At 45.6% G+C, this 19,514-nt stretch overlaps 1 protein-coding gene across 4 annotated transcripts in view; it reads left to right on the plus strand.

The window, feature by feature from the left end:
* DIAPH2 (diaphanous related formin 2) overlaps positions 1-19,514 on the plus strand; it is a 3,515,124-nt gene that overhangs the window by 2,211,341 nt on the left and 1,284,269 nt on the right. The gene's annotated exons all lie outside the window — the stretch shown is intronic.

The following is a 19,514-nucleotide window of genomic DNA, read 5'->3' on the forward strand; positions in this document are numbered from 1 at the left end:
CCTGTGTATTTATAGTTATTTTAGACTTTCAACCAAAAGGGTATTTTTTGTTTTGCGCTATAACTTTGTGCTGTTCAGTGCACAAAATGTTCCAAAATAATGCTTACCCACTTTGGATTCTTCATGGCAAATTTTGTGCAGATCCATCCCACTGGAACCAAAAACAAACAAGCATTGTAAATGCAATAGGTCTCGCATTTGTTGGAGTTGGAGCTATTTGCATTGTAAATGGCAATGTTTTTGCTACTCCGCTCATGTTTGTCCATGATGTACAAGATTCCTCCAAATGCACATTGTATTGTCGTCTGCTCTGTTGGAGGGTGGGAAGGGGGGTTGTTCACTACCCGATATTGCTAACTGTCTCAAATGTATTTGTTTGTCAACATGCTTGTTGAAACTAAAACATTTTTTTTTAAAAAGGCATTGTTTTTTACTTATGTAATAGGTCTTGTATTTGTTGGCACTATTGGCGTTGTAAATTGCAATTATTTTTACGTATGTGTTAAGGAGTTAAATGACTGGGAAATTGAGAGTAACTGAAAGGCACCAAGGGCAAGAGAGGGCAGATCGTGTGAGGGTGAAACAGGCCCACATGATGGAATTGAGGGTGCAATGAAGAAAGAGGTGGCTAATTTATCAATAAGCCGACAGCCAGCAAGAGCAGATGCAAGAGTTAGCTATGACTGCAGCACCAGGGTGCCGGAAGGTTGATGGACAGGTGGGAGGGGCCAGAGCAAAAGCGGGGGGGGGGGGGGGGGGAGGTAAAACTCACCTGCAAGTTTCCGAAAGTTTTGAAGGACGAGGGGAAGACTTGAACTGAGGGCCTCAGGTAGGGAGGGGAGTGGGAAAGACTCACAGGGAGAGGAGCCTGATCGATCGTGAGTTCTGGGATAGCAGAATAGACAGGCTCAGAGATAGATGAAGTGGGACAGACCGAGGTTCAATTGTTTTGGCGGTAGTTGGGGACCGTGTGGGATGGTGTGCTGGGGAGGGAGGTGTGCCAAGACATAGGGTATAGACTCCGATAGACACTTAGGAGGGGCGAAGAAGAGATGTATGCTTAGGAGCACACTGTGTGCTGAGAGCGAGACATGACTAGCCTGCATTGGAAATACCTGTATTTTCCGGCGTGCTCTGGGTCAGCCAGTGCTCAACCATGGTACAGTTTAACAAGGCGCTTTTACTTACTTTCACTTTCTGTTTTAGTGCAACGAGGGTGGAAAGTGACGGGCAGGAGAGTGGCTGGGGAGCGGAACTAATGTGGCGGGAGGTTAAAAAAAATTAGATTCACTTTGTGACAGCAGGGGCACCCCTCTCCACTGCCAGAGCATTAATCAACAGAGTGGCGGTGATCAAGGCACTTTGGTGACACCCCAGGTGGCTAATATTGCAACTAGAAAGTGCTGCAATATCCAAAAGCAAGCACACAGAGTGGTACCGACTGTACCCTCCCCCCTCCTCCAAAGACCAGCTGCATCAGAGCTGCTGACTCCTGACCTGAGGATCAGTTTTCGAGCCTCAGTGTTGCTGAACTGGGCAAATCACGTAATCACCCCTGTGCCGACGCCAAATAATTGTACATATTTTAATAAAAAAGCAGCGACCTCAGAGGGGTGGCAGCTTAATGTAAATAAACGCGGTAATGTAAACCAGGCTGTTCCAGACAGTTTAGGAGAGCCGCGCCCGCGGGTCCCTCTCCATCTGCTTGTCCTCGCTCAGCCGCTAGCTCAGCTCGTCGCACAAGGACTCGTGGCAGGCATTTAAATGCAGCCAAATAATAGAGTTGTACAAAGAGCTTCTGCATAAGGGCAGCCTGTACGGTCAACATCAATTAATAAAAAAAAAAAAAACATGAAACCGGGTGCCGTGGTAGGGAGAGCGGCGCCAGAGTGCATTGATAATTTTTTTTTAAATACCATGAAACCGGGCGCTGTGGTAGAGAGAGCGGCGCCCGAGTGCATACATTAAAAACAAGACAAGCCCAGCGGAGCGTGGCGCGCGCGCGCTTGGGGGCGGAGGAGCGGACCCTTTGAAGTACTCCCAAAAGCGGAGTGCATGGCGGCACGATGCGCGTGATTGTGTGCGTGCTAGCCATGCAATCCGCTTTTTGGGAGCACTTTTCAAACCCGCTCTCTATAGTCTCGCTTAGCGATCGCTTACGCGATAGCAAGGTCGAGACCTAAAAAAGGGGTGCTCGCAAAAGTGAAATTTTCCATTGTAACTCCCATATGATTCGTTACTCCTAGATATAAGAAAAACGCTGAACATACTTAGACTAGACTTGCCTTGTAAGTAGAACTTTACTCAAAGAACTGCCTTTGACTGTAGTTTTGTATCTATTCAGTCGTTTTAAATATTTTCAATTAGTCTGGGAATGACGAGGTTACGTTTTAGAAACATTTGACCCATTATTCAGTAGATTCACCAATCTAATTAAATATAAAAAGGTTAGATAGCCTTTTCTTGCTTTGCCATTTGTGGAGTCATGAATCTGTCAATGTGCCTATTGGCTGGCCGTCACAGAAAAATGTATTTTGCGGCTGCCATTACCCAAGATGTTGCTTTGAGATTTGAAACCTATAAAACCCCAAAAGTGCATAAGGAGACAGGTTGAGCCTTTCCTGAACCTCAGGCCCATGTAAAGGGGCCTCATAGGGATCCCCTGGTATTAAGATTAATAAAAAAAAAAATCTTACAGGATTCAAAAATCCTGGGTAGGATTACTGAATCTTGGACCCGTTCTATGGAAGATTCGCTACATCAGAACAAAAAATTCGAAAAAAGCTATTTTGGACATTAAAGCTGTGCTTGTTCAACCCCTGCATCACACAGCTGAGGGTTGTGCACCGCAAGGGCCGGCTGCCTGCAACAGGCTGTAAGAAGGGCCTGCACAAAGAAGAGAAAATGTTGCCAACCCTGGCTGCACATTGCTAAAAGCTGGTCACAGCGGAGTCTGCCCATGGTGGGGTTGGCACAGAACCTTGGTAAAGTCCAGGCCTTGTGGCTAATCCCCGTTGCACTTGACTAAAGTCGTTGCCAGTAGGAGTTGGACATTTGCAGCAGGATAGGCACAATGCAGACCCTGCTGTCAACCCCTTCCCTGCTGTGTTCGGCCAAAAGCTGTATTCAGTGGAGGCGGCCATCTGCAGTGAGTTTGGGTGCAGTGCCATGCACTGCGGCCAACCTCTGTTGCACATGGGCAAGGGGGTGCGCAGTGAGTTTGGTCGTAAAAAGGAAGGAAGGTGCAAGTAATATATGGTCAAAAACCTCACTCACGACACGGGGTGGGTGAGGTGGGTGTGGGAGTCTGATGTTTGCAGACTAGGGGTTGGGGGCGGGAAATCAGCACAATGTGTACCCTGGGGGATGTACTTGCACCATAATCTCTGGATAACTGTGCTGGTTGTTCGTTTAATAAAATCAATAAAATATGTTGTTAAAAAAAAAAAAAAACCTCACTCACAGAAAAACATCAACTTTACGTGCCACAGTCTGTCTTTGCACACTATCATACCTTTCACAGATCTCAACAAAAATCATAGATTTCTACATGTATGCATAACCCTAGTCCTTTGAATTGTCCAGCTTAAGCAAAATCCATCTGGGCAGGTTTGTTGTTTTTCTAAGCTGAGAAATCACTTCCCTTTACTCCCCAGTGTAGTATAAACAGTATATTGGTGTTATCCATTCATCACTTTGCATACTTAATTGTGTTACTATGTGTTAAGTCGAAATAAACATGACCACTTTTTGTGAATACATCCACAGATGCAGCTGTGAAGGTAATTGACACCTTCCCAATGGCTGCTACCCAGGCATTTCCCTGGGAACACCCATGTTCACACCCCTAATTCTAAATCTACTCCTGTAGAATATCCACTATAATTGCAGATCTTATATTTCCCATCTGTGGGAGTAAATGTCATTGGTCACTGATTCTTTGACTCAGGGATATAGTTGAGATTAAATCCATGAAAACGTTTGCTAATACTTCCATTAATTTGATCTGGTGGTATGAACTAACAAAAATCTATAAAATTTTAAATATGCAGAATCTATGCACTTTGGGGTAGCGTTATAGTCATTGTTAATGATTATCAAGACAATTAGATGAGGAACATTTCTTTATGTTTGTCACTGTGACCTTGTGGGGTTTCTGCCTTTAAAAGATACACTTTTGAAAGATAGGAGTTAATAAGCGATATTGTAGAACACAGAAGAAGGCTGACTTGAATGTTCTATCTGTGCTTTCTGAAGTAGCACCTCACAACAAAAATGCTAAACTCTACAAACACTGATAGCTGATCTGTTGATATTGCCTTTGTTCTTTGATGAGGACGAGCTGCAGCCTATCATCTCCTGCAAAGGTGAAGAATCTGGGAGTCATGATCAATGCCGCTTTGAAAATTGATTGCCAAATAGAAGTGGCAGTTTCAACATGTATTTTTCATGTCCATCAACAAAGTATGTTCTTGCCCTACCTTCCTTGTGAGAGCAGAGCCAATATTTAGTTATGCTTATGAAGTTCATGAAATTACTTGAAATGTTGTATTATGCTGTTTCACCCAAGCGCATACGTACCATAAAAAAAGTCTCACAAGAGACCAGCGTGGGACTAGTTGGCATAGAAAATGTGCCTCTGGGAGATATTTTCTGCTCAAACTAGTCTCCTGCCGATATCTCATAAGACTTTTTTTACATGAGGTGACGTGAGATACCAGAAAAGAATATTTCACCATCAAAACATAATTTCATGAGATTTTCATGTAATTTTGCAAAAATTTGTGAGAAACAAATTAAGCAATTTCACACTATTCCAGGGCATTAGTACCAACGACAGTATGTGATAGATTGCTGCATACTTTTTCTAGACCATATATGCTCTTGATTCATCTAATACAAAGTAGGGCGAAGAACCATGAATAGGGCTGTAATCCTGATGAAAGCCTTTTGACCTGAATTGGCATTCTTATAAGCAGTGCTTCAAATGGAAAAATAGAAGTGTAGGTACTCTCTAGCAGAGTACCTGCTTGTTTCTGAAAAGTGCTGGTACTCTCCAATTAAAAGTATTACGATTCCCTCTAGAAGTGCAGGTACTCTCCCTCGCAAAATAAAAAAGTGCCGGTACTCAGTACTGGATAGTACCGGCCCATTTAAAGCACTGCTTATAAGAAAAAACATGAGACTTTGTATTGAGGCAGGTGCAGCTGTGAATCAGTAGTAAGCTTTTAAATTTTGTTGGAGTGGGAAAAGCATTAAATATAATGAACAGTGCTATTATACAGTTTTAACCATAATAGCCCTCCATATTTAAAAAGAAAGAGAACCACTCCAATACCTAGCTGGTCGGGCAGGACAAAAAAAAGCCTGAATGTCGACCTCACCCTCTTGGCAGGAACACCCGCAGAGTTTTGCCTGCTGTTACGGACTTCATTTTTGTTGGCTTTATAACGCTGTGCACTTTACCACTGCTAAGCAGTGCTAAAATGCTCATGCTCTTTCCCTAAAACATGGTAAATTGGCTTGCACCTGATTGGTACTTTATATTTACATGCAAGTCCCTACTCAATGGTATTGCAAATATCAAGGAGTGTATATTAAATTCTAGTAGGGGACTGCAGCACTCTTTGTGTCACCCACTAAAGTAGCCTTTTAAAATAAGTCTCTAGCAGGCACTGGAGCCAGTTGTGCAGCTTTGAACTGCCATTTCCACCTTGCAAAATAAACCTTTTGCGAGGCCTAATCCTTTCTTTTTTAATACTTACGAGTCACCTCTAGGGTAGGCCCTAAAGGTTCATAAGTCTGTGTGAAGTATTTAAAACATAGCGCATGTGTAGGTATGTTATACATGTCCTGACATTGAAAACCTTGCGTAGTAATTTTTCACTGTTGTAATGCCACTCTCCCCCATTGACTAACACTAAGTTACCTTATTACCTTTACTAAATTCTACCTTTAGATTGGGAGCAGATAGAGATATGCTGTGTAAACTCAAATGAATTGTATTTAAAATCCTCATTAATGGTGAAATTGGATGTTTAGTTACAATTCTGAGAATGTCACTTGTAGGAAGTTGTCATTTTGTTGTTCCAGCCAAATGTGCCTTTTGGCATTGTCCTTGGTCTCATGGCTGCACGTGGCTCTGCTGTTGGGATTTGTGTATTGCTTCTAGACAGTAACACAGAGGGCAACAGGATGGGCCATCCTCACAGGATGGCTAGGGAGGAGCTATGCCCAGCCTCTCTTACACTTCAAAGGGCTTTCCCTCCTGCACACACAAATAACCTGACACAAGGCCTACCCTGCCTATTGTCACCCCTAGACAGTTTGGAGCCCTGGCAGGGAAGAGCATTCCAGAAACAGATGTGGGATTGGGACAGTGAGTCCCCCCACAAAAAGGCTGGACCAGGTATAAACATTGGCGCTCCAGGGCCAATCATCTGATCACATCTGGACTTGTGGAAGACTAAGAAACAGGACTTTCCTACTGTATTAAGGGCTGCCCTGCTGCCTGAGTAAGGAGGACTTGCTCCCTTGAACTGAGGATCACCAAAGTGACTCAAAGGGCTAGTTGGCTGGCCTCTTGTGTGAGCCAGAGGGACACAACAAGTTCCAGAGACCTGTCCTACAACTGTCCAGATGACCAACACCAACTGGACCTGGCTAGACCTGACAGAGCCCTACTGCTGGCCTCTGTGTGAGTGAGCGTTAATTCCCAAATGGTGCCCCCCGGTCTTGGATCCTTGACTGGAGTCAGAGTTTACTCCTCCACGTACAACTGAAAGTCTCATTGGAGCCGACGCAGCATGCGCAACTCGATGCAGGAACTTGCATCGCAGCACCTTTCTGCTCCGGACCGGTGGCTTCGGCGGAGCCAACCCAGTATGGTGCAGACTCACACAGGACCTCGTATCTCAACTCCAAAGACACAAAGGTACAACTCCCAGGGGACCAAACACAGTCTTTTACCCAGCCCTCACTCTATTGTGGTTGGCCTGAACTTGTGACTTTGTCCAGGCCCAACTTTAAATGGTCATAACACTGGTTGTACTGATTGGATTTAATTCCCTTTGATGTGATTTATTTATTAAAATGTACTCTATTTTCCCAAATTGGTTTGGGATCTTTCGTGAGTTGTATTTCACTTTATTACTGTTTTGTGCTGTATAAATAGCTTACACATTGCCTCTTAGGTAAGCCTGACAGCTTTAGGCCAAGCTACTAGAGGATTAAGCACGTTAATTTAGTGATTTTTTGTGGTTCTTCTTGACAATGATCGTGTTTGTTATTTGACTGGGGCTTCCACCTCTCTCAATTATTAACCCAATTTCTGACACCGATCATGGCTCATCCTGGTCTTGCATCCTCGATGAGAAGTAGTCCCATAATGATGCATGTCACTGTGTGTCAATGAGAGATTTATACTAGGAACAACAAATGCATGTTGTATTTCTTTTTTTGTGAGTACATAGGCTAATCTCTAAACCTCTCACTTCCTGTTTATGTGTAAACGTGGATCACAAAGATGTTTATTAAATGATTGTTAAGGGCTGACCACACTACAAGGGAACTGCAGTAAAGTGGATAAATACTGTCACATAAAATTAGTGAAAAACTACACAGTGCAGCTTAGAGTTTAAAATATGCAGTGCGTGCTAAGCAAGAACTTAGAATGCCTTTGTCTTTCTAAATACTAAAGCAAGGTCTTTTTTAAAGATTGCATAAATTGCGAAAGTTACAAGTCAACAGTATATTTTGACTTATTCCATTACCAGATTTCACTCAAAAAAGATTTTAATTTATTAGATGCCAATTTGCATATGTAATATGGTTCATGGTTAAGAATATATAAGTGAAACCCCTACCTTTCATGTAGACCGTCATAGGTTGACACTACTAATAATGATGCTGATCACAGTTTGGAGGCCTATCACTTCTTGTTTAGATATCTTCACCGTGAAACGCTTGTAAGACTCAAAACAAGAGTCCTAAAGTTCATACCTTTGTAGAGGTATGAAGGCCCCACTATGATTTCCATGTCAATCACCCTTGAAGTGTGAAAAGAGCATTTGCACCGTCTGGACAGTGACTTTCCTTCCGTCAGAATGTTTGAATCATGATGAGAGAAATGAGGTGAAGGGTTGGAGTAAAGAGAGGACTGTATATGTACAACACCGATTTAATCTCATATGTAGTTCTTTGAGGCATGTTTGTGAATGGCTATCCACTTCATAAATACAGTTTATGCAGCACTGGACAATATTGGTAATGTTCACTAGTGTTTTCACAATATAAATGTCAGGTTTGCTAAGAATAAAACAAGTGTTAGCATTTATTAGCAACTTTCTTTTGCCAACGTTAGCAATTTAATGATTCTGCATATGTAACGATCTTTGTGAGTTTCAGACAAATCAACACAGCCCCCTAACCTTTCATGAGGGTAATGGTAACATTTTCATTGAACACCGAAGAAATACTTATTTTTCCACGACTTTTTCAGACCATTTGAACGGCCACTAAATGCTGTCTTTAAAGAGTCCACAGGAGATAGAATGGGCTTCTCCTGTTGGTTCTTGAGCAGCATTGTGGAGAGGTTGTGGGAACATACTTGGCTATGCAGAGAGCATCATATAGGTGAAATGTAGACTCTCCCTGGCAGAACTATTGATTACTGGTGACCCAAAGCAAAATATTTTGGGGCCCCTGCATCCTATGTTAATCCCATCAGGCCTATGACTTAAACATGGTTTATTTCTATTATATATGGCTGGTTAGCTGAGGGTTGATTAAATAGTAATAAAACCAGAGGAACTTCTACTTTGTTATACTTTTGAAATCTGCTAAAAACATAAGTACAGGACAAGTCTGACATCATCGTCGTAACTGTGCTTGTTGACTTATTTTTCTGATATAACAGTGCTCTATTTGTCTGCATGAATCTTTTCCTCTCCTCTCACTGCACTAGAGATAGACATGTTGTTTCAGATTGTGTCTGCAGGTTGCTCAATCTAAAACCTGACATTTTATGGTTGTGTAAATGGGTTTCTGCACACTTGCCATAATCTTGCTCTCTGTTTAGGAGATGTTCTGATGTGTAAAGTAAAGACATGGGTCCCTTGCTCGCTTTCCCACTGGATTTAAGCTAGCCTGGCTGATGAGGGCTGTTAGCTCGAAATCGGTCCCAGGATGCTTGTTTCCGGTCCAGGGAAGACATGGCTTGGCAGTTCGGGCAGGACTTTTCCCATGAGGCACAGGGTCAAGACTGATTTGCATATAGCTGTGTCTGAACTGGGATGGTGCAGTGAGCTAAAGAATGATGATGGATTCAACCCAGATCTTTGACTGGGGGTGAGTGTCTGAAAAGTTTCAGTGCTCCATCCATCATCTCCTTGTGTTTGCTTTGTTCATCCTAAGTTGGCAGGGTATACCCAGACGTGGGTCCCTTGCTCACTTTGCCACTGGATTCCAGCTAGCCTGGCTGATGAGGGCTGTTAGCCCGAAACCGGTCCCAGGATGCTTGTTTCCGGTCCAGGGAAGACATGGCTTGGCAGTTCGGGCTGGACTGTTCCCATGAGGCATAGGGTCAAGACTGATTTGCATATAGCTGTGTCTGAACTGGTGTGGTGAAGTGAGCTAAAGAAGGATGATGGATTCAACCCAGTTCTGTGACTGGGGGTGAGTGTCTGAAAAGTTTCAGCGCTCCGTCCATCATCTCCTTGCGTTTGCTTTGTTCGCCCTAAGCTGGCAGGGTATGCCCAGACGTGGTTCTCTTGCTCACTTTGCCACTGGATTCAAGCTAGCCTGGCTGATGAGGGCTGTCAGCTCGAAACCGGTCCCAGGATGCTTGTTTCCAGTCCAGGGGAGACATGGCTTGGCATTTCGGGCAGGACTGTTCCCATGAGGCACAGGGTCAAGACTGATTTACATATAGCTGTGTCTGAACTGGGGTAGTGAAGTGAGCTAAAGAACGATGATGGATTCAACCCAGATCTGTGACTGTAGGTGAGTGTCTGAAAAGTTTCAGCACTCCGTCCATCATCTCCTTGTGTTTGCTGATGTGTAAAGTCACATTCTTGTCTTCTGTAACAATATTCATGTGTTTGTGTGCCAACCTTTACTATAAATATCTTGTAACTGTGAGATATTTGGTTGCGTTTGTCACCTCCAACAAAAGACCACATCCCTAGCCTTGCATGTACCCCGCAACTAAGAGCTGGTCTCCAAACAGAGAAAGTGTCAGACCCATGAAAATATTAACAATTGGTTCTCAACCTTCCTATTCCCAATAATGATCTCAGCCAATTTTTACCAAAGCCTCATCACGTCACTCAAATCTCACCTACATATTTGTACTCAGCCAAGAAATCACTGCTTTTTGATCCTTGCCATGTACTTGTATGTTACCCTATCGCCCAATTTGTTCTACCCTCTCCGCCTTGCTTCCGTAGCACCTCTCTCGTTTGGGATCCTCTTTTCCAATGTCTCACTAATCCCCACCACCATCTTTATTACATACCAAAAAGAGTCAATGTCTATATTAATGGATGCCAGTCCTTCCTGTACCACATCCTAATCCTTTTTGTCTTTAAAATAGCCACCCTCTGCCACTCTCCATATCTTTCTTCGTGCTTCTGCCAGCCACAATCTTATTGGCTAAATGGAGCAATACTGGGGATGTACTTAGAATTGACAGAGAGGGTACTCCGTTGCAATAGCCTCTCTGCCAATCTCATGGCTCACCCCCCTACTTTAGACGTGTCCGGACCGCGAGTATGTTGATGATGAAGTCTACTCCAGCTTATCGCTGATTCACTCTGACAACGGCCCAATGGAGCATTGCCAATCGATTGTAAGCCATCCGGCTGTCCACCCAATTTAGAACGGATGATCAGATGTTTTTCTTCGTTTGCTGTCTGTCACCGCCAGGTAAAACCTGCCAGAGAAGTAGAAGAAAAATAAAAAATGACCCCCGCACCATGGAAGAAAACTCCCATTGTGTGGGAGTGATTTGTTTTAATTTTTTCAAACACAAACTGTGTTTGTGAGTTTATTTTTTTTAAAAAGTTAAAATTTGGCAGTCAGTGTAGGAAAGTCCCTCTTTTGACATGGTTACCCCCCACCTTTTGATTGGTATCTGGTGCAACTTTGACTAAAACTGCGGTGGGTTCCTGCTAACCAGGTCCCCAACACCAGCGTTCTTTCCCTAAACTGTATGATTATTTCACAGTTGGCACCCTTTTAGGCCCCTTGTAAGTCCCTAGTAAGTGGTATTCCTGGTACCCAGAGCATTGGACCAGAAGAGGCCACTTAAGGGCTGCAGCACGAATTGTGCCACCCTAAGGGGCCCCTCATCAAGCTCATGCAAACTGCCACCACAGCCTGCGTGTCTTGGTGCAGATAAAACTGAAATGTCGACACGGCACACATCCAAGTAATGGAATCAAACTGCTGACCCACTAAGAGGCCAGTGATTCAGTCACCCACTGTGATGTGGTGTTAAAAGTCTGCAATATTAAACAGACAAATACAAATGGTGACAGTGAACAAAGGAGTTGCCCACAGATTAAAGCTGTAAATTACAGTAGTGTGCTAGAACAGCTTAGGCCATAAAGCTATAAGAATACTCAACTGATAGTCTTCCAGAAAGAGCCTGATTTCTTACAGCATTTGCCCATTAAAAGGAGTCTCCTGGCTCGTTGAGACTCCTCCTCTCCTGGCAGGCTATTAGCACCCAAACACTGGTGGACTGTAAAGGCACGGCTTGATTTCTCATTGTATGTGTGTATGTGCTTCAGTCAGCACATCAAAGCTGCTTGGTGGCATTTTAGCAGTTTATATATTTGCAATATTGTCCAGATGTAAAATCATGCTCATTCTGAATTCTGGAAGATACAATAAAAATGTTCACTGTAAACAGAAAAGACAGAAAATTAAAGATTACGTGATAAGAAAACAACAATGTCAAAATGTGTCTAGACATGACAGTGAAGCAAAAATACAATTACAGAATCGTTGGAGCACCTGTTACCACATCAACACATCAGCACAAAAGGGCTGTGAAAGGGCTTTAATTAATGGTAGTTTTTTCCAGCAAAATCCTTGAGATATAACTCCTGGGGGTTTTCCTGGAATAGTTCCAACTGTAAGGCCATTTCTGAAGCAGCCTGATCTCAAAAAGGGCAAATTTCGATATCCCTTTCCAAAATATAAATGGAGGTTTTATTTTATGGTTAATATATACAGGCGGCTTTGAAGCTGGAGGCTTGCTGAGCTGCCTGCTTGCACGTTCACTTATGATTTCCTCGCTTTTATCATGAAGAGCCTGGAGAATTGGAGGCAAATAAAATAAACAGTCTGCCTCTTCCCGCTGTATGCAAGAACTCAATTTCAAAGTGTAACATATTGATTTTTATATGTATGTAGCAAAATGTAACAGAAATATATCAAAGTTAAAGGGTAATCAGCCATCCATCCACCCTATCGTCAGCAGCTCAAATATTATATTTCCATTATTACTATGTTATAATTTGGGTTATGAATACCTATGTTAGATCTAAGACAACAGTTACGGCATGGTGATCCTGGTAAGAAAGCTCAAAAGGGCATTAGTGTCTATATGCCCAAAGAGTCATTTATAACCTTTATACATACCAAGGAAATGCTTTGCACAAAATTCTAGTTTACCGTTCAGGCTTTTCTTACAGTGAACCAAAATGCCTATATTATAGAGATCACTAGAAGAGCCATGATCTCTGGTGGGCTCTGTAATTTGCAATTTACTCAATAACGTGCTCCTATTCACCCAGGACATCTACAACCATTGTCAGTATTTAGTAGGAGCCTAATGGGGGAATAAACCTTTTCCAGTCCAAATGTAAAGGATGTAATATTCAGAGCAGGTGCCCAAGATTCTTCCTTGCAGCCCACCAGTGGTTTTGCCAAATGCCTGGGTTGCTAGATAGTATGGCTATATACTTTTAATTCCACCTCATGCCTTCTTTTTAATCACTGTCTTCTTCCTGTCATTCCTGCAGATTTTTTTTTATTCCTGATGTATGACTCTGTCCTATTTTAACTTTGTCCTTTTTTACATTTTCTGTACCATGCTCCCTTTTGCTCTGTGTCAAAGTCTGAAAGTCTGTTGAAAACCAATTCCCCAAAACTGAGTGGCAGTGCCCACCATCTTCAATCACAGGCCAAAATTAAGCAGTTGTATTTCTATTAAATAGTGCACAGTTCTCTTTTGACAAATTAAACATCATAGCTACTACACTGAATTTCAGTTTCCTGTAACCAGAAGCCGATTCACGTTTGAAAGGTCATTACAGTCTAACTAAAACTTTCCTTTGGGTCATAGCAAAGAGGTTTGTCCCCATCTTACATCTCACTATAGTGGCTCTTCCCTCCTGTAAAGGTGGTATTTGGAATGTGAAGCTCTGCTGGTCACCGACTTATCCAAATCTCTCCAGAAGTTCAGTGAATTCATCCAACTCAATAATAAAAGTGGGGAAAATGGGGAAGTGAAAGAGAAATACAGTGCTTGAAGTAGTAGAATTCTGATCATAACCCTGTGCCGGATCGGTGTCGGCTTTGCGATTGGTAAACTGGAGGTGAACAATTAATTGTGCTCTGAATAAGAATGGTTCATATAAGTATAACAGAACCAGGTAGCAGTAGAAAATGATACAGTGCAGATCAACTTACCATGTGCCCTGCCGTGTTGAGACCAGACATCAATCCAAATACCAACGCTTATCTCCAAGACACCAAAGAGCAGGTTACCTTCCACAGATGCAGTAACACAGAGATGGACTAAAAAATATGGAAGATCTGTGAGGCTGTTGAGGAGGTGAAAAGCACCTAGGTCAGGAAATCCCAAGCACGCATTTGGAGAGCAAGCCCAAATACCTCTCTTCCAAACTGCAGCACTGCAGAGAGGGGAAAATAAAGGTGTCAAAGGTTATGTGGGGCTGCAGACTCATAAAGAAATCAAGAAGTCAGGAGTCCCATCAAGGATGGGGCTTGTGGGCGGAGCATGCCACCAGGCGCAGAAAACTGCCAAACCTATTCAAACTGTCTGAATTTGCCCTCGCCTTCTTGCACAGCTCACAGAAGACACAAAGCACCAAGAAAATTGCCACAGCCAGTGGTTTCATCACAAGGCACCTCAGTGGTTCTGGCTCAAGGGAAATGATACACAGATTCAACAGCTCTAAAGAGCTATTGTCTTATAATTGTCACCTCAGCAGTGCCTCTAAAACAGCTTCTCAGCCGGCTGAGGTGGTGGTTGCTGCTTGTTCGAAGTAAAAAGTCCTGCTTGGACCTCAGGATATGCTGACATCTCTCCAAGACCAATAGTGGGCTGTGCCTTATGACCACCAAATTGTGACTGCCACATGCTGCCCTCTCTGAATGCTTCTCTCCTCTGACATGTGCCCACTACAAATGACCGTGTGGCTGCCTTGAGACACAGCGGCTATGAGAAGACAGGTGAAAAGGGTGGATGAGGACCTGGAAGAGCTTTGCAGCTCCTCCCACATCCCTGTACCCTCGACAGTCTTTCTACCACAATGCATGGACGTATTGAGGTTTACCTCTAATCTTCCTTCTAGGTGAGCATAAAGCTCACTAGATCACTGGATGATAACATGAAATAAACAGGTATGAGGTTGTTGCTGGCTTGTCCGTGCCTCGGGCCCATCCAACTCATTGGGGCCCATAAAGACTTTCTGCCTCCCTGAGGGACAGATTGAAGACAGGGTGAGAGGAACGCCCACCAAACACTAGGGACTATATGAAACTCGGGAATTGGAGTCGTGCCTGATTGTCACCCTTTACCTCATGCCCTTTCTCCACTTTATGTCATGGTTCTAGTGAGCTTGTTACACCATTTTCTGGTATAGTTTTCAGAGAAGTCTTGCGTTGCTAGATTTCTTTGGGTGCAGACAAATCAAGTGCCTAAGTATGGCAAACAGCCATCATTTGCTTTTTTCACATGGTTGCATTTTGGGCCTTTTCTGTATGATAATCCCATCCACACATGCGGTGCACATTTTTATTGGGAGAAGTGTGGAATTGTAAGGCCTGATCTACTAGTCCTATTTGTAAATCAGATATGTGTAATTTGCACGCTGACTGGGGTGTCAATGGGAATGAAATTTTGGATGTGATCTATTATATATTACTAGGTCGCAGAAAATTATATATTCGTAGTAGGTTGTAAAATGACCTGCCTAATGAATATTAATTAGGCAAGTACAGTTTGTGACGCCCCATCCCGGTGACTGCTGCAAATGCAGGGATGGAGGCCTGCAAGTGACTGCAGACATCCATCAGTACATTTACATTCCCAAATGGAAATTTTTTTTTTTAATAAAGCCTGTGTCCACTAAAAAGACTAGTGCTTTTCCCTTTGGGGAGACTTCTGGGAGAGCAGGCAGTAGTCTATTGTACCCCTGTCTTGACACTAAGCCACCATTACGATTTCCAAAGGGAAAGATGTCAGAACAGGCCATGTTTCTCCAGAACCAGACATCACCTCATTTTTGGTGTTGGTATCTAATCAATGGTTTGCAATCACAATTGTAGTCACAAACCATTGTTACATACCTTACATGGCAAAACCCCTGAAAGCCAAATCTGACCTAAAAAATGACTTTTGTAAATCATAATAATGTATTTTTGAGTTGCAAACCCGGTCATTTTGATAGGCTTTGCAACTTCAAAATTATTTTGTCCATCAGGTCTGCAGAATAGTAAGGCAGGTCTTAGTATTTATTGCATTTCTCTATATTTTTGTCTTCCAATTGTCAGTGTGTACAAAAACACACATTTTATAAAAATAAAATACCCTCGGAACATCTGACCCGTATGGGAAGTCCAGAATTTGGAAGTGTATGACTATCCCATAACACTCAATTCAGAGTCCTGGCTGTAATTGAAAAATACATAGATTTTCTTCATACTTGTTTTTTATTCATTAGCTTTTTTCGTATATTTTGGATCTCAGTACACAATGAGCATACTCAGAGGTTTTTGGACAACCGACAAAAACGATATACATCTGCAAGTAGAAGTATCTGGCAGAGGTAAAGGTAATTAATTCTGTACATCAGACTTTAATGCGAAACATACACATGAAACCTTGTCACCAATTTCTTTTTTAGGTCTCGCCTACGCAGCACGCATGCGCTGTATAGGAGACCTTTAGCTGTCGTTCAGCTCTTTTTCGAAGCACATATCTGATAGACTACTAGCCGCAGATTCCTTAATGTAGAATTATCCCCAGGCGTGAGACTGGACCCGGAAAGCTTTCTTGCCCAGCATCTCTGCGCGCCGGGGGCGGTACCACGCGACTCCGCCCGACTCGGGCATGACGTCAGCGAGGTCACATAAGCCCCACCCCGGCGCGCTGTCGTCAGTTTTCTTCTTTTCCATTTGCAACGCGGAACCGGATCGTGTTCCTGGCCTGTTTCAGGCCTTCTTTTTCCGCTTTGAGCGTTTTTCTTGAGAACACTGTGCGTATGCCTTCGGGCTTCAAGATGAGCTCGTCTTGCACGCACCAGATGTCGGCGACGGATCCTCACCCCATCTGCATGTGGTGTTTGGGGGAGCACCACGACTCCACGGACTGCGAGGCGTGTCAGCAAATGAAGCCAAAGTCCCGCCGGGAGCGCCGGATGAAACTCCTTTCGGCACGCATATCCAGGTCGGCGTCGTCGCTGCGCCCGTCCCACGCAGAAGGCTTCAAGACCCGCCGCTTCAGTCTCCGACATCGTCCCTCTCCCAGGCCGCAAGGGCGTCGCTCACCTGTTGGTAAGTGTCGCAGTTTTTCCCCGGTCCCGGTCCCGGCCTGTTGGGTACGCAGGTTCTCCGCGGGTGGTGCAGCCCTGTGTGTCGCCACCCTATCCACCGTTCACCGGCGCGGGGGCGACCAGAGCCCAGATGGAGGCCTCTTTGGCTCTTCCCTCTTCTCCTTCTCTTCCTGGGACGTCTGCGGATCCCTTGCCGCATGCGGGGACTTCTGAGGCATCGCTGGCGGCTCCGGCTCCGCTGCTGACAGGTTCGGCTCCAGGTTCTGAAGTTGTGGTTCCGTCGGGGTGCGGCCCTTCGGGATTCCCTCCTTCGGACCACAGCGCCTCTGCCTCGCCGCAAACCCCCACGGGGGGTCCCTGTGGTGTCGCGGGAGGTTTCCGGGGCTCGGGGCATGTCCTCGAGTCCCCTTGGTCCTCTGGGCAGGTGGCGGCCTTGTCCAATGCCGAGGTGACGCCGCTCAGGCGCCGGCAGCTGCTGGCCCTGGTGGCGCCGCAGGGGCCGGCTAGGGGTCAGGGTGTGTCCCCGGACCCTCCTCGTCCCTCCACACAGGCGGCTGCCTCGTCGGAGGTCGAGTCGATGCCTTTTCAGTGCCGTTCCTTAGCCGCCCTGGCTCCGACCCCGCCTCGGTCTCCTGCGCCGCGCGTTGTGCGGAGGTCGTACCGGCGTCCCCTTCGGAGCCGGTCGACGTTGACCTGATGCCGGTGGCGGACTCCACGGCACCGGGCCGTTGATTCGTCTTCAGACGCCCCCTCTTCTCCAGAGATTTGGCGTTGTTGGTTTCATCTTCTCTGGAGATGGGTCGCCGCGTCGTGGCTTTTTCCCCGGCGTCCACTAAGGATGTCTCTTCGCCGTCACCGCGCTCGCAGTCTTCCCCATTCATCGGTCCACCTTCCCCCTTTCTGGGCTTGGCCTTTCCTTCCTCTGGTCGGGCTGGGGGACGGCTGCCTTAGCTTGCAGCTTTTGCCCACGGAGGAACTGCTTTCCCTGCCACAGGGCCCTACGGAGGCGAGTGCTGCCTTTGCTCGGGCTGTTTCCACAGCTGCGGGAATCTTGCGCATGGGCGATCCAGCTGCCCATTTCCCCACGGATCATCTGCTGGAGGTCCTCCATCAGGGTTCTGGTGGTCGGGAGCTGCTTCTTCCCTTCGAGGCTTTGCTCCACACTTCTCTTTTGGGGGCTTGGGGGCATCCTGCCACGGGGGACCCTGTGCCCCAGCCACTTCTGCACAACTGCCGTCCTGCCCCGCATGAACCTGTCTGTCTTTCCCTCCACCACTCTACTAGGGGCCCTCTTTTACAGACTGCCTTTCCTTCCCTGCCATCAGTGTTGTCTCCCCCATCACAGGAGGCCTGGGGGTGCAATATCTTCACCTCCTCCAGTGCGGCTTTGCGGGCCCTTAACACTCTTTGTGTATTGGCTAGAGCCACTTCTTGCTTATGGGATTCGGCTGAGTCCCTTATGTCTTCTGCTTCTCGGGAGGGTGCCTGTGTTGATCTGCGGCACCATGTGTTGGATGGCCGGGAGCTGGCAGCGTTTATTCTTCGCTCGGCTCTGGACATTTCGGAGGTGCTTGGTCGTACCATGGCTTCATTGGTAGCCCTTCGCCGCCATGCCTGGCTAAGGGATAGTGTATTTCCTGAGAACGTTAGAGAACGGCTGGTTGACCTTCCCTTTGATGGTGCTTTTTTGTTCCACGCCCCTGCGGATTCTGCCATTCAGAGGTTTCTTGCGGGGCTTCGTCCTCCTCCTCAGTGACCTGTATGTCGGTCTGTGTTTTTCCATTGTTTTCCTGGGGCCTTGTAACAAGTAGCCCCGATTGTGTGTTCTGTGTGGTTAATGTGCCTTAGGGTCCTTTTGTTGGGACTTTGGTACTGTTGACTGCTGGTTCGGCCCTTTTTTGACTTTTGGTTTTGGCTGTTGGTAAGCCTGTGTAGGCCCTGAGATTAGGCTTTCTGTGTATTCTTTATTGGCTGATTGGCAAGCCGTCTGCGGTTTTCTCCGCAGGTCTTTCTGTTTGTCCTCTGCTGTGAAAACATTCTCCTAAGAGGTGTTCCTATGTTCTTGGGACGTTACATACCCTATGTGGGATAATGGTAGCTATTACATAGCTCTATCATGTGCTGGGAGGTGTGGTAGCCCTTTTGGGCTCCTTGCTCTCTGTGGCGTCACTGTACGTCGCAGGTGCGATCTTCTTGTCGATTGTTTGAAGCAGCTTGCGTTGCGCCCAGGTCCGTCCTTCCCCTGGTTCGCTACGTTGCTAGGCCAGTCTGGCCTGCTGTCTGCGGCATCGTGTTGTAGCGATTCCGCACTTCTGTCCAGTGTTTCGCCTTGGTCCTCTGTCTGCTGTTCTGGGGGGGGACTGGTTTTCCTTGGCTTCTGTGTTCTGGTGGACGGCTTGGTCCGTCCTCCGTCTCTCTCTCTCTCTCTCTCTCTTTCTTTCTGCCTGGTTCTACTTCTTTCGTGGGTCTGTGTGTGTGTTTCTGGGCCGGCCCCCTCCCTTGGGGTGTATCCTGGTCCTTCCTGACCTCTGCCTTCGGCTGGCGTTTGGCTTGTCCTGGGTGCACCGTTTTGTGGTGTTGCCTGCTGCTAGCTGCGCATGCCTGTGCAGGCCTATTTGTTCTAACCCACCGTTGTGGCCTTTGATGTATTCCCTTGTGCCCCTGCCTTTGGTTCTGCTGGGGTTTGCGTGACTGTGCCTT

The sequence above is a fragment of the Triturus cristatus genome, chromosome 5_2, assembly GCF_964204655.1.
Source record: "Triturus cristatus chromosome 5_2, aTriCri1.1, whole genome shotgun sequence".
Lineage (NCBI taxonomy): Eukaryota > Metazoa > Chordata > Amphibia > Caudata > Salamandridae > Triturus > Triturus cristatus.